Source organism: Heloderma suspectum, chromosome 3 (genome assembly GCF_057233095.1).
Source record: "Heloderma suspectum isolate Gila_16-S chromosome 3, 16-S_ref, whole genome shotgun sequence".
Lineage (NCBI taxonomy): Eukaryota > Metazoa > Chordata > Lepidosauria > Squamata > Helodermatidae > Heloderma > Heloderma suspectum.
In genome coordinates this window covers 47,384,490-47,398,726 of record NC_139460.1, presented here as the reverse complement: position 1 = coordinate 47,398,726, position 14,237 = coordinate 47,384,490, and the positions used below count along the sequence as shown (strand labels likewise).

General features: G+C 49.3%; 1 protein-coding gene across 50 annotated transcripts in view; it reads right to left on the bottom strand.

Moving 5' to 3' along the window:
- The window catches only part of ZBTB20 (zinc finger and BTB domain containing 20), an 809,278-nt gene that overhangs the window by 335,254 nt on the left and 459,787 nt on the right, over nt 1-14,237 (bottom strand). For 5 of the 50 annotated variants that reach the window (XM_084843086.1, XM_084843068.1, XM_084843051.1 and 2 more), the window contains one exon: nt 1,462-1,541. The exons of the other annotated variants lie outside the window; for them this stretch is intronic. The gene's annotated coding sequence lies outside the window, so the exon portion shown is untranslated. The remainder of the gene's footprint in view (nt 1-1,461; nt 1,542-14,237) is intronic. 50 annotated transcript variants of the gene reach the window in all.

Genomic DNA, 14,237 nt, shown 5'->3' with positions numbered 1-14,237 from the left:
CTCCTCTCCTTCCTCCTCGTCCCCAGGCCTGACTAGGCTGCCCCCCAAGCCTGTTGGGGGTCTCCAGTGTGGGGGTCGGTTCCACACCAGGTGGGTGCCTTCCACAACCCCCCCACCCTCCCATCTGCTATTGCTTGTTCACCTCCGCTCGTCCCAGTGGGGTGGGGTGGAGGCCCTAGCTTTAGTGGACTCTGGGGCTACGACCAGTTTCATGGATGAAACGGTCACCCTCTTCCACAAGATTCCTACCCTGCCTCTTCCTGCCCCATTGGCAGCAGAGACCATCGATCGGCGTCCTCTTTCTTCAGGCGCGATGACCCGGATTACAGCTTCACTCACTCTGCGCGCCCAGTCCCACGTTGAGCAGATTCAGTTTCACTTGGCCAAGGTTCCCCAATACTCAATCCTGCTGTGTGTTTCCTGGCTCTCTAAGCATAATCCTCAGATTTCTTGGGGGTGTCAGGGTGGACATTGAGCCCATAGAATCCCAGAATAGTTCTGATTCTGAGGAAGAGCAGTCGCTTCTGGGAGAGGAGCGTGCTCCTCTTTCCCAGGGCCCACAGCTGACGGAGATTCCTCCCACCAGCATTCCTAAATTAGATAGCAGTCCAGGGAGTGACCGAGCGCAGGAAGTAGTCTTGGTGGATGCGCGACGCCAATGTAGAGAGCGGCGCCAAATAGAGGGCGCAGAAAGGAGGCGTAGTGCCCGGTTAGCACGCAAACAACGGCTGCGCCTAGAGGATCCAAGGGAAAAGGGGAGGGACTCTCCCTAGTCCTTAAGTTCAGGGGTCTGCCAGTAATTCCCTTTCATACGGGGACCAACTGTTCCAACTTAGGGCATAGGTACTGTGCTGCTCAGATTTAGTTGCAAACAGTAGAGCTGTTAAGTTGTAAAAGAAGAATAAAGCTTTGAAAAGAATCTCTTTGTCTGTGTCTGGACTTAGCTACTGGATTAGACTGAGAAAGGCCTCCAAGGAGCCCTTGACAGAGGGCTTCAGCAAGTGGAGTTTGCATCTCCCTACTGCCAGGAGTATTGCCTCCCGACCGAGGTGCCAGTCCCAGCCCAGGCCTTAACCCTTTCCTCCCCCTCCTCGTCTGCTTCTGGCAGTTCTTCAGCTACCGTGATTCTCCCAGAGATGTATGCAGCTTTTCAGGATGTTTTCGACAAGAAGGAGGCCGACCAGCTCCCCCCGCACCGCCCTTTTCACTGTGCCATTAATCTCATTCCTGCGGCGACCATCCCCACTGGCCGGCTGTATTCGATGTAGGAGCCGGAACTTCGAGCTCTACGGGAGTTCTTGGACACAAACCTCAGACAAGGCTTCATTCGCCCCTCCTCCTCCCCCGCCTGTGCCCCTACCATCTTTGTGTCCAAAAAATCAGGAGAACTCCACCCAGTGCACGATTACAGAGCATTGAATTCCATCTCGATCCCCGACAAGTACCCCCTCCCCCTCATACCTGAGATGCTGGAGCGCCTGGGGCGAGCCAAGATTTTCACAAAGTTGGACCTGCGTGGCGCCTACAATCTGATTCGCATCCTGGAGGGGGATGAGTGGAAGACCTGTTTCAGCACCCGGTACAGAGCGTATAAATACCTAGTGATGCCATTTGGGCTCGCCTGCGCCCCCCCCTCCACGGTTTCGTGTTTTATGAATGCCATCTTCCGGGACTATTTGGTAGGGATGTCAGAGAATTCCGCGACAGATCTCGGTGAGGCCGAATGCCAGTGCATTTGGCCCCCCGAAATACATCGCAGAACAGCCTGCCACCTCCCCACCCCCCGCGGATCTCCCCCGGGATGAGACTTACCTGGGGCGGATGTTCCGGACGGCAGCGGCTCCAGCGGCAGCTTTGGCGGTGGCAGCGGCTGGTCTTCCAAATGGCTGCCGCTGCCGCCATTTGCAGTCTGTCTTTTTTTCCGCCCCATAGATGTGATAGGCTAACGTAAATACTTACGTAGCCTATCACATCTGGGTTTAAAAAAAAAACACGTGTATGCAAATGGCGGCGGCTATGGCTGCCGCCATTTGCGTTACTTATTTTTCGCCATCTTAGTCGACGTCAATATTTACATGGACTAAGACGAAGAAAAGAAAGGGGAATGCAAATAGCATTTGCGTACACTTTTTTTTTTTTTACCCAGATTTTTCCCTCTGCGGCCGGAAATCAGGCTGCAGACGACCCTGGCCTGGGCCTAGCCGGCTGCTCTGCGGAGCTGCCGCGGAGCACAGCCGGCCGTCGAGGATTCCGGGGGGGAGGGCTGGATCGCCTCCCCCCCTGTCGAGGATTCCAGGGGGAGGGACAGAACGCCTTCCCCAAACCATGAACAGAATCCGCGAAAAGGTAAGTCACTTTCATACATCCCTACTATTTGGACACTTTCCTCATTGTGTATCTCGATGATTTACTTATATTTTCTGAGGACCCCCACACCCATCAGCACCATGTCTCTGCCGTCCTCCAGCGCCTCCGCGAGAACCATCTGTATGCCAAGCTGGAGAAATGTGCATTTGACCTCTTTGGACTATCTTGGCTAAATTATCTTAGCTGACGGTATCAGGATGGATCCTGCAAAGGTCCAGGCTGTCCTCTCCTGGCAGGCTCCATCCACCAAGAAGGACTTGCAATGTTTTCTGGGGTTTGCTAATTTTTACAGAAAGTTCCTGCCAAGGGATGTACGAAAGTGACTTACCTTTTCGTGGATTCTTTCATGGGGGGGGGGAGGCGTTCCGTTCCTCCTCCCGGAAACCTCGACAGGGGGGAGGCGATCCGGTCCTCCCCCCCGGAATCCTTGACGGCTGGCTGTGCTCTGTGGCAGCTCTGCAGAGCAGCTGGCCAGGCCCTCGCCAAGGCTGTCTGCAGCCAGATTTCTGGCCGCAGAGGGCTCTGGGTAAAAAAAAAAAGCGTATGCAAATGGCGGCAGCTACGGCCACCACCATTTGCATTCCTTATTTTTTGCCGTCTTAGTCTATGTCAATATTTACGTAGTTTAAGACAAAGAAAAGAAAGGGGAACGCAAATAGCGTAGTGGGCCCTATTTGCGTTGCCCTTTCTTTTCTTCGTCTTGTTGTTGTTGTTCAGTTGTTCAGTCATGTCTGAGTCTTTGTGACCCCATGGACCATAGCACGCCAGGCCTTCCTGTCCTGCGCTCTCTCCCGGAAAATGCTCAAGTTCATATTCATTGCATCGGTGATGCTATGTAGCCATCTCATACTCTGCCATCCCCTTCTCCTTTTGCCTTCAGTCTTTCCCAGCATCAGGGTCTTTTCCAGAGAGTTTTCTCTTCGCATTAGGTGGCCAAAATATTTGAGCTTCAGCTTCAGTATCTGTCCTTCCAATGAGCAGTCAGGTCAGGGTTGATTTCCTTTAGGATGGACTGATTTGACCTCCTTGCAGTCCAGGGGACTCGTAAGAGTCTTTTCCAGCACCACAGTTCGAAAGCATCCATTCTTCGGCACTCAGCCTTCCTTATAGTCCAGCTCTCACAGCCATACGTTACTACTGGGAAAACCATAGCTTTGATTAGACGGACCTTTGTTGGCAAGGTGATGTCTCTGCTTCTTACTATGCTGTCTGGGTTTGCCATAGCTTTCCTCCCAAGGAGCAAGCGTCTTTTAATTTCATGGCTACAGTCACCATCTGCGGTGATCTTGCAGCCCAAGAAAATAAAATATGTCACTGCTTCCATTTCTTCCCCTTTCATTTGCCAGGAAGTGATGGGGCCAGATGCCATGATCTTCGTTTTTTTAATGTTGAGCTTCAAACCAGCTTTTGCACTCTCTACTTTCACCCTCAACACGAGGCTCTTTAGATCCTCTTCGCTTTCTGCCATTAGGGTGGTATCATCTGCGTATCTGAGGTTGTTGATAATTGTCCCAGCAAACTTAATTCCGACCTCTGATTCATCCAACCCGGCGTTTCTCATGATGTACTCTGCATATAAGTTAAATAAGCAGGGCGACAATATGCAGCCTTGTCGTACTCCTTTCCCAATTTTGAACCACTCGGTTGTTCCATGTCTGGTTCTTACTGTGGCTTCTTGACCCTCGTACAGGTTTCTCAGGAGACAGATAAGGTGGTCTGGTACCCCCATCTCTTTCAGAATTTGCCACAGTTTGTTGTGATCCACACCATCAAAGGCTTTAGCATAGTCAATGAAGCAGAAATAGATGTTTTTCTGGAATTCTCTTGCTTTCTCCATGATCCAGTGAAAGTTGGCAATTTGATCTCTAGTTCCTCTGCCTCTTCGAAAACCAGCTTGTACTTCTGGTAGTTCTCGGTTCGCATACGGCTGAAGCCTAGCTTGTAGGATTTTGAGCATCACTGTGCCGGCATGTGAAATGAGCGCAATTGTACAGTAGTTTGAACACTCTTTGGCGTTGCCCTTCTTTGGAATTGGAATGTAAACTGACCTTTTCCAGTCTTGTGGCCACTGTTGAGTGTTCCAAATTTGCTGGCATATTGAGTGCAGCACTTTAACAGCATCATCTTTTAGGATTTTAAATAGCTCAGCTGGAATACTGTCATCTCCGCTAGCTTTGTTGTTAGTAATGCTTCCTAAGGCCCACTTGACTTCACCCTCTAGGATGTCCGGCTCAAGTTCATTGACCGCACTGTCATGGCTATCAGGGACATTCAGATCTTTCCTGTATAGTTCTTCTGTGTATTCTTGCCACCTCTTCTGAATCTCATCTGCTTCTGTTAGGTCCCTGCCTTCTTTGTCCTTTATCATGCCCGTCTTTGCACAAAACGTTCCCTTGAGATCTCCAGTTTTCTTGATGGGATCTCTAGTCTTTCTCATTCTGTTCTTTTCCTCAATTTCTTTGCATTGTTCATTTAAGAAGGCCTTCTTGTCTCTCCTTGCTATTCTCTGGAACTCTGCATTCAGTTGGATATATCTTCCCCTTTCTCCCTTGCTTTTCGCTTGCCTTCTTTCCTCAGCTACTTGTAAAGCCTCATCAGACAGCCACTTTGCTTTCTTGCATTTCTTTTTCTTCGGGATGGATTTCGTAGCTGCCTCCTGAACAATGTTATGGACCTCTGTCCATAGTTCCTCAGGCACTCTGTCTATCAGCTCTAATCCCTTAAATCTATTCCTCACTTCCACTGTATATTCACAAGGAATATGATTTAGGTCATACCTGAGTGGTTTAGTGGTTTTCCCTACATTCTTCAGTTTAAGCCAAAATGTTGCAAGAAGCAGCTCATGATCTGAGCCACAGTCAGCTCCAGGTCTTGTTTTTACTGACTGTATGGAGCTTCTCCATCTTTGGCTGCAAAGGACATAATCAATCTGATTTCGATATTGACCATCTGGTGATGTCCATGTGTAGAGTCGCCTCTTGTGCTGTTGGAAAAGCGTGTTTGCTATGATCAGCGTGTTCTCTTGGCAAAACTCTATTAGCCTTTGTCCTGCTTCATTTTGTACACCAAGGCCATGCTTGCCTGTGATCCCGGTGATTTCTTGACTTCCTACTTGAGCATTCCAATCCCCTATGATGAAGAGGACATCTTTTTTTGGAGTTAGTTCTAGAAGGTGTTGTAGGTCTTCATAGAACCAATCAACCTCAGCTTCTTCGGCCTCAGTGGTTGGGGATAGACTTGAATTACTGTGATGTTGAATGGTTTGCCTTGGATTCGTACTGAGATCATTCTGTCGTTTTTGAGATTGTACCCCAGGACTGCTTTTCCCACCCTTTTGTTGACTATGAGTGCGACTCCATTTCTTCTAAGGGATTCTTGCCCACAGTAGTAGATATGATGGTCACCTGAATTAAATTCGTCCATGCTTGTCCATTTTAGTTCTCTGATTCCCAAGATGTCGATGTTCAATCTTGCCATCTCATGTTTGACCACCTCCAGCTTACCTTGATTTATTGATCTGACATTCCAGGTTCCTAAACAATATTGTTCTTTACAGCATCGGACTTTCTTTTCACCACCAGACACATCCACAGCTGAGTGTCCTTTTGGCTTTGGCCCAGCCGCTTCACTCTTTCTGGAGCTACTTGGAAATTCCCTCTGCTCTTCCCTAGTAGTATATTGGACACCTTCCGACCTGAGGGGCTCATCTTCCGGCGTCATATCTTTTAGCCTTGTGATATGTTCCATGGGGTTTTCTTGGCAAGAATACTGGAATGGGTTGCCATTTCCTTCTCCAGTGGACCACATTTTGTCAGAACTCTCTGCCATGACCTGTTCATCTTGGGTGGCCCTGCACAGCAAAGCTTATGGCTTCACTGAGTTACGCATGCCCCTCCGCCACAACAAGGCAGTGATCCATTATTTTCTTCGTCTTCGTGTATGTAAATATTGACATAGACTAAGACGGCGAATAATAAGGAATGCAAATGGCGGCGGCCGTAGCCACCGCCATTTGCATAAGCGTTTGTTTTTTAAAAAAACTCAGATGTGATAGGCTACGCAAGTCCTTACATAGCCTATCACGTCTATGGGGGGGAAAAAAAGATACAGGCTGCAAATGGCGGCGGTGGCAGCCGTTCGGAAGACCAGCCACCGCCGAAGCCGCCGCTGGAGCCACCGCCGTCCGGAACAGCCGCCCCAGGTAAGTCTCATCCCGGGGGGGGGGGTGGCAGGCCGTTCTGCGATGGATTTTGGGGGGCCGAATGCACTGGCATTCGGCCTTACCGAGATTCGTCGTGGAATTCTGTGCCATCCCTATTTCTGCCCAGCTTTGCTCGGGTGACATCTCCCATGGACCCCCTTAAGGGCAGGAAATCTCCTTTTCATTGGACGGCATCTGCCCAACAGGCTTTCGAGGAAGTTAGGAAGCTTTTTAGTTCTGAACTGATCCTGTTACATCCCGACCCGAGCAAGCCTTTTGTGGTGCAAACTGATGCCTCTGACTTTGCGGTGGGGGCGGTGCTTTTTCAGCCAGATTGGGTGGGCGGCAGGTTGCAACCCTGCACCTACCACTCCAGGAAGCTGAACATGTCTGAGAGGAATTATACCATCTGGGAGAAGGAACTGTTGGCCATCAAGTCTGCTTTGGAGACCTGGCGTCATCTTCTGGAGGGGGCACAGCACCCAGTCGAAGTTAGAACCGACCACTGTAACCTGGAACACCTTCAGACAGCCCGTGCCTTAAACCAGAGGCAGATTAGGTGGTCGCTTTTTTTCCCCCGGTTCCACCTTAACATTTGCCATATGAAGGCCTCCGACAACCTACAAGCAGATGCTGTTTCTCGTAAGCCTGACCTCCAGCCAGGGGGTGAGGGAAATCCCCCCCTTTCTGATTCTTCCCCCCCAGAGCCTGGTGGCAGCTGCAATACCTCGATTTTCGGAGGAGCTCCTTCACTCTGCACAGGCTCAGGATGTTTTTGTTCACACAAAAGTGGAGGAATTGGGGCTAGCCTCTGCCCCCCCAATCTACCCCCTTCTCTTTGCGAGGTGGCCTGCTTTACCATTGCGGTCGGGTCTATGTGCCTTCTAGACCCCTCCGCGAGAAGGTCCTCCATCAGTGCCACGACTCCTCCACCGCTGGGCATTTTGGCTTCGCCAAGACCCTGCACAGCGTGACGCAGGATTTTTGGTGGCCTCGTGTGTGTCGGGACGTCAAGGCCTATGTCGCCTCCTGCCCAACCTGCCAGCAGGCGAAGGCCCCCTCAGGAAAGCCCACAGGCTTGCTTCACTCCCTGCCTATCCCCTCAGGACCTTGGAAACTGCTCTCCCTTGACTTCATCACTGACTTGCCTCCCTCACACGGTAAGACCACCATTCTGGTGGTGGTGGATTTGTTTTCTAAGATGGCTAGGGAAGTACGAAAGTCACTTACCTATTAACGAAATGTGATTCGAGGTGGGGGGGAGGCGCTCCATCCCTCCCCCCGAAATTCTGGCCGGGGGGGAGGTGCTCCCCCCCTCCCTCCCTGAATCCTGGCCGGCCGGGTCCGCAAATGGCGGCGGCCGTAGCTGCCGCCGTTTGCGTCTCTGTAGTCAGCCGTGATAGGCTACGTAAATGTTTATGTAGCCTATCACGGCTGAGTAAAAAAAAAAACGCGCGTACACAAACGTGTTCCTTATTTTGGCACGTCTAGTCTACGTAAACATTTACGTAGACTACGGCGAAAATAAGGGGAACGCTATGCTATTTGTGTTCCCCTTATTTTCGCCGTAGTCTACGTAAATGTTTATGTAGACTAGACGTGCCAAAATAAGGAACGCAAATGGCCGCGCCCATGGGCGCCGCCATTTGCGTACGTGCGGTTTTTTTTTTTTTAACTCAGCCATGATAGGCTACGTAAACATTTACGTAGCCTATCACGGTATTTTTTTAAAAATCTAGCCTTGATAGGCTACGTAAATCTTTATGTAGCCTATGACTTTTTTTTTTTTACTGGAAATGGCAGTGGCGGCAGCCGGTCACAAGACTGGCCGCCGCCCCGCCGGCGGCGAACCGCCACCGCTGTCAGGTGGACACTGAGCCCCATAGAATCCCAGAGTAGTTCTAATTCTGAGGAAGAGCAGTCGCTCCAGGGAGAGGAGTGTGCTCCTCTTTCCCAGGGCCAACAACTGACGGAGATTCCTCCCACCAGCATTGCTAGTTTAGTTAGCAGTCCAGGGAGTGACCAAGCACAGATAGCAGACTTGGTGGATGGGCAACACAGACGCAGAGAGCGGCGCCAGATGGAGGGCGCGGAAAGGAGGCGTTATGCCAGGTTGGCGCGCAAACAACGGCTGCGCCTAGAGGATCCAAGGGAAAAAGGGAGGGACCCTCCCTAGTCCTTAAGTTCAGGGGTCTGCCAGTAATTCCCTTTCAAACGGGGACCAACTGTTCCAACTTAGGGCATAGGTACTGTGCTGCTCAGATCTAGTTGCAATCAGTATACTTGTTAAGTTGTAAAAGAAGAACAAAGCTTTGAAAGGAATCCCTTTGTCTGTGTCTGGACTTGGCTACTGGATTAGACTGAGAGAGGCCTCCAAGGAGCCCTTGACAGCCGCCGCTGCTGCCAGGAAGATTCGCCCAAGGTAATCCCGTCCTGGGGGGGGGGGGGGCAGACCATTTTGCCACCAATTTCAGGGGGCTGAATGAGCTGGCATTCGGCCTCCCTGAGATTCGTGGCGAAATTCTCTGACATCCCTAAAGATGGCCCATTTCATCCCCTGCTCTGGGTTGCCCACAGCCAGGGAGACGGCGGAGCTGTTTTTGGCACATGTTTTCCGGCTCCACGTATGGCCCGAGGGTCTCATTTCGGATAGGGGGCCCCAATTCACTGCCCATTTCTGGAGGGAGCTACTTGGGCTTCTCCATGTGATGCTCCATCTTTCCTCCGCCCACCATCCACAGACAGACAGCCAGACCTAGCACACCAATGTGACTCTCGAGCAGTATTTGCACTGTTATGTCAATTACCAGCAAGATGACTGGTTTTCCTTGCCGCCACTCGCAGAATTTGCTTATAACAATGCCTGCCATGCTTCCACCCGCCAAACTCCATTTTTTGCCAATTTTGGTTACCACCCCAAGGCTTTCCCGTCCACCTTAGCTCCCTCTTTGGTGCCAGCAGCCCATGACTTTTTAGAGGAGTTGCGAGCGGTACACCACCTCTTACGGGACTCCCTCGAGCAAGCCAAGTCAGCCTACAAGGCCTCTGCGGACCGACGGTGCCAGCCAGGTCCATCTCTGCAACTGAGAGACTGGGTTTGGTTGTCCACCCAATACCTCCCCTCTCACTCGCCCGCAAGGAAGCTTGTGCCTCGCCACACGGGGCCTTTCCAGATTACGCCCCAGATTAACCCTGTTGCTTTTCACCTGGCTCTCCCCCCCTCCATGAAGATCCATCCTGTTTTTCATCGGTTCTTGCGGTCCCCCCTGGTTTCTGGCGCCTCATCGCTCAGCCGGCTCCCCTCTGCCACCAGTGCTGGTGGAGTGGGAGGAGGAGTTTGAGGTCGTGGAGATTCTGGACTTCCACCTTTCTCGTGGCCACCTGCAATATCTAGTGGACTGGAACGAGTACGGGCCAGATGAGTGGTCCTGGGAACCCGCAGAAAATGTGCATGCTCTGTTGCTGCTGAGGCGTTTCCACCTGTCAGGAGGCGCCCTAGCGGCCTCTTTCAGTAGACTCCAATAGCCATCTCAAGACACAGACAAAAGGATTCTTTTCAAGGCTTTAATCCTTTTACAACTTAATGACTCTTTCAGATGCTAATGACCAGCAACTAAGCAAGGAACAGCAGAGCGGCCTATGCGCCGAGTAGGCAGTTGATCCCCGTTTGAAGGAGAGTCACTTGAAGACCCTGAACGTATGGGCTAAGGAGAGATCCTCCCTCTTTCCCTTGGGTCCATGGGAGGCGGCCGTTGCTTGCGTGCCAAATGGGCGCTACACCTCCTTTCCACGCCCTCCATCGTTTGTCACTCTTTGCGTCTGCATCGAGCATCTAGCAAGCCCCGTTCCCGCACTTTCTCACTGCTAGGATCACTATCTATCTCAGGAATGCCAGCAGGAGGAATCTCTGCCAGCTGCTGTGCCTGCGAGGGATGTGCTGGCTCCTCCCCCACGGATTGCTGATCCTCCTCAGAATCAGAACTGCCCTGGGGTTCTATCAGCTCAGTTTCCACCCTGACACCACCAGCTGTACCCCCACAAGCCTGGGGCCCCAGGGGAGGAGCACGAGGGGGGGCCTCATGGGAGCAGGGATGATGTCAGGGTGGAAACTGAGCCGACAGAACCCCAGAGCAGTTCTGATTCTGAGGAGGATCAGCAATCCGTGGGAGAGGAGAGCGCTCATCTCTCACAGGCAGAGCAGCTGGCGGAGATTCCTCCTGCCAGCATTCCTGAGATAGATAGTGACCCTGGCAGTGAGGGAGTGTGGGAGGGGGGCTTGCTGGATGTTCAACGCCGACAGCGACGACAGCTGGAGGGCGCAGAAAGGAGGCGTAGCACTTGTTTGGCGCGTAAGCAACAGTCGTGTCCTGAGGACCCAAGGGAAGGAGGGAGGAACTCTCCCTAGCCCGTAAGTTCAGGGTCTTCCGATTCTCCTTCAAACGGGGATCAACTGCCTAACCTGGAGCATAGGCTGCTCTGCTGTTCCTTGCTTAGTCGCTGGTGATTAGCATCTGAAAGAGTCATTAAGTTGTAAAAGGATTAAAGCCTTGAAAAGAATCCTTTTGTCTGTGTCTTGAGTTAGCTATTGGAGTAGACTGAAAGAGGCCGCCAGGGCGCTCCTGACATTCACATAGCAGAGCATGCAGACACAGGGTGGAGAGGGGGTGGGTTTTGCTCCTGACCCGTGTGCTCAATTTAGTTGCAAAAGGAGGCGATCCCACTCCTGCTTTATTCACAAACTCGTTTGGCACTGAGTGCGTTCAGGCTCAAGCTATGGGAGGGGCCATGGCTCAGTGGTAGAGCACATGCTTTGCATGCAGAAGGTCCCAGGTTTGATCTCTGGCATCTCCAGGCAGAGTTGGGGAATACCGCTGTCTGAAATTCTGGAGAGCCACAGCCAGGCAGTGTCAACGATACTGGGCTAGATAGACTAAAGGTCTGGGTTAGCATAAAGCAGCTTCCTATGATTCTTGGCCAGGCAGGGGGAGGGGGTGGACTGGAGGGCAGCAGTACAAAAGACCCAAGGCACAGTGCAGAAGACTCAGAGCACAGACCCCTGGACCCACCCCTAATGATGCTCCTGCCCATCAGCATAAGGCAGAAAGGTCTAGGACATCTGATGATATAAAAAATATATATTTTTGCTGCAAGGCTTCTTTTCTAGCTGCCATTTCCTGTAGCTCCAAATATCAGACTTGGTTGGGTAGCCTGCTAAACCTTTGGCTCTTTCATGCTTTAAAGCCAGAGTGTTCTCTCATGTCTTGAAAGATGGTTTTAAAAGAGTCTTTAAATCAGGCATGCAAAACCCCACCTGACTTGTCATGGTTCTCAAAGACTGAAGGTTTTACATAGGAAACAAGGACTTCTTCTTCTTTTGCAGTATCGTGAGAATTTCACCATTTAAGAGGCACATGGCGATCAAACAATGATTGTCCCATATATGTACAACAATGGCATAGGAAATAATGAAGTTTTCAGCAAGCAGATATTGTAGGTAGAGTCAGATACGTAGAGATTTTCTATATGGGCATTTGAATGGAAGGCTGGAAATAGGGAGGAGGAAGGGTATGGGATGTTATAGCAATCAGAACCAGATTGCAGCCAAAAGGATATACATCTCTAAATTCATTCTGCATCAGGTCATAGTACATGTGGTTAGCCTGGGCTTTGGGATGTTTTCATGAATGAGAAAGATGCCTCTCATTTGCCTGGCTGCCTTACCAGTTTTCTTATTATCTTTCCTTGCACAGCAACTATAACCTAAAACTTTCTTTAAACCATATTTGCTTCTTTACATTGTGGAGTTTTCCTAGAATCCAGTAAGTCATCCGCTTCTTTGTCCCTTTATAAATTTGTCCTATACTGTCCAAGGATCATTTCCTATTTTTCTCCCATATGTTCTGGCTCTGCAACAGCCCATCATAACCTAACCTGCTCTAATTTTTATTATTATGCCCATCTTCTTGTTTACAGCTTTAGTTTACCAATTGACTGACTAATTCTGTACACATAATTCAGCCCTGCCCCAAATCATACAGTATCTCAGAAAGAAGAGCAACACATAGAAAAACAAAAGAAAAAGTCCCCATGTAACTTTGTTTGCTACACAAGCTTGCTACACAGCATATCTTAAACTTGAATGTACTATCATCATCAGTTACTCTGCTTGCTCTTAATGTTATAGAACTACGGGCTCTAATGATCAGGACAGGTATCTGGATGGTAGCTATATTTCTTGCTGGCACAGCCTGGAAATGTAATTTTTCTTTTGCCTGTCTACATACAAGCACATCGCAAACCTGTTATTCACTCTCACCTTTTCTAGCGTGAGATCTCATTAGCATTGTATTTCCTATAAAGAGCTTCAGCTGAAGCCACAAGAAGTTAAGTGTCTTGTTATAGCCACACTTATAGCAAGTACACTGCAACAAGCAAGCTCTTGAGTTCATTCTGAAACTAATAATGGTTTATGCTAATTACAGTTTCACTGGAATTACCCCCTTACCCTCATACCCCAACCAAAAATACTCAGAAAAAGTAAGGTGCAGTTCCTCAGCCTGTTATGCATAGAAGTAGAAGAATGCTCCAATTATGATGTATCAGTTAAAAGTTTTCTTTTGTACGGTGTGCATATGCATATGGTGTTTATAAACTGTATTTTAACATTTAGATATTTTATTCATTTTTCCACATGGTACAAGTAGAACACATATCACTGCTGGAAAGATACCAATCAAGTAATACAGCTCCATATCTGAGGAAAACAAATGACAGAGGATTGCACTTAAAGCATTTTAGGAAGCAGAAGGCATGAACTGTTAAGCAATACAGAACTTTAGAGGAGGTGCTTAATACTTCCAAGGGCAATACATGGCTTTTCATAAAACAGAGAAAACAGTTTCATCACCAAAACACGAAGTACAGTTTATGGAAACGACTTATTAATTGAAGAATTAATTTAAGCCATTTCTACAGTAGTACTTGTTCCAGGACAAAGGCCAAGAGAATGAAGGGCAAAAGTGTGCCCTTGACTTCTCCTGCCCTTTCTCATTGTCTAAAAAGTAAAAACACAATGCAGTGTGTGCATACACAATCAAATGTGTGCAGGAGAAGAGGGAAATTACAGTGAAAAAGACATAACAGATCAACCAACTATGCCTGTTTACATCGTCTTCCTGGCAGCAAGTCAGCATTCCAACCACTGAATGATTCTTAAGCAGGGTGATCTTAGACCACCTACTACTATTGTAAATGCTTTGGTAATAATGTCCTTCCATTTTTAAGATATTAAAATTTGGTTACCGCAGTCACAAGTTGGTCATCCAACCCATGCGGGTTGGATCCAGACTTGTTCTTGATCCTCCAACCCATCAGGCTGGATCCAGACTTACTCATACTTAGAGTAGACCAAATGAAATCAGTGGGACTAAAGTAAGTCATGACTAACTTAAGTCCCATTGATTTCAATGGATCACACTCTAAGTATGAATAAGTCTGGATCCAACGCGTGGTCTGGAGAGTCAGAAACATTACATCTGAACCAAGTCATACTACTTACTTATTGGAAATGCTGCATACCTGTAGCTTAAAAGTAGAAAAGGTAGCTCTGATGCCAATGGTTTCCACAGCAATGGGGATCACCTTCCATTCCTGGAACCAAACTCCTCTT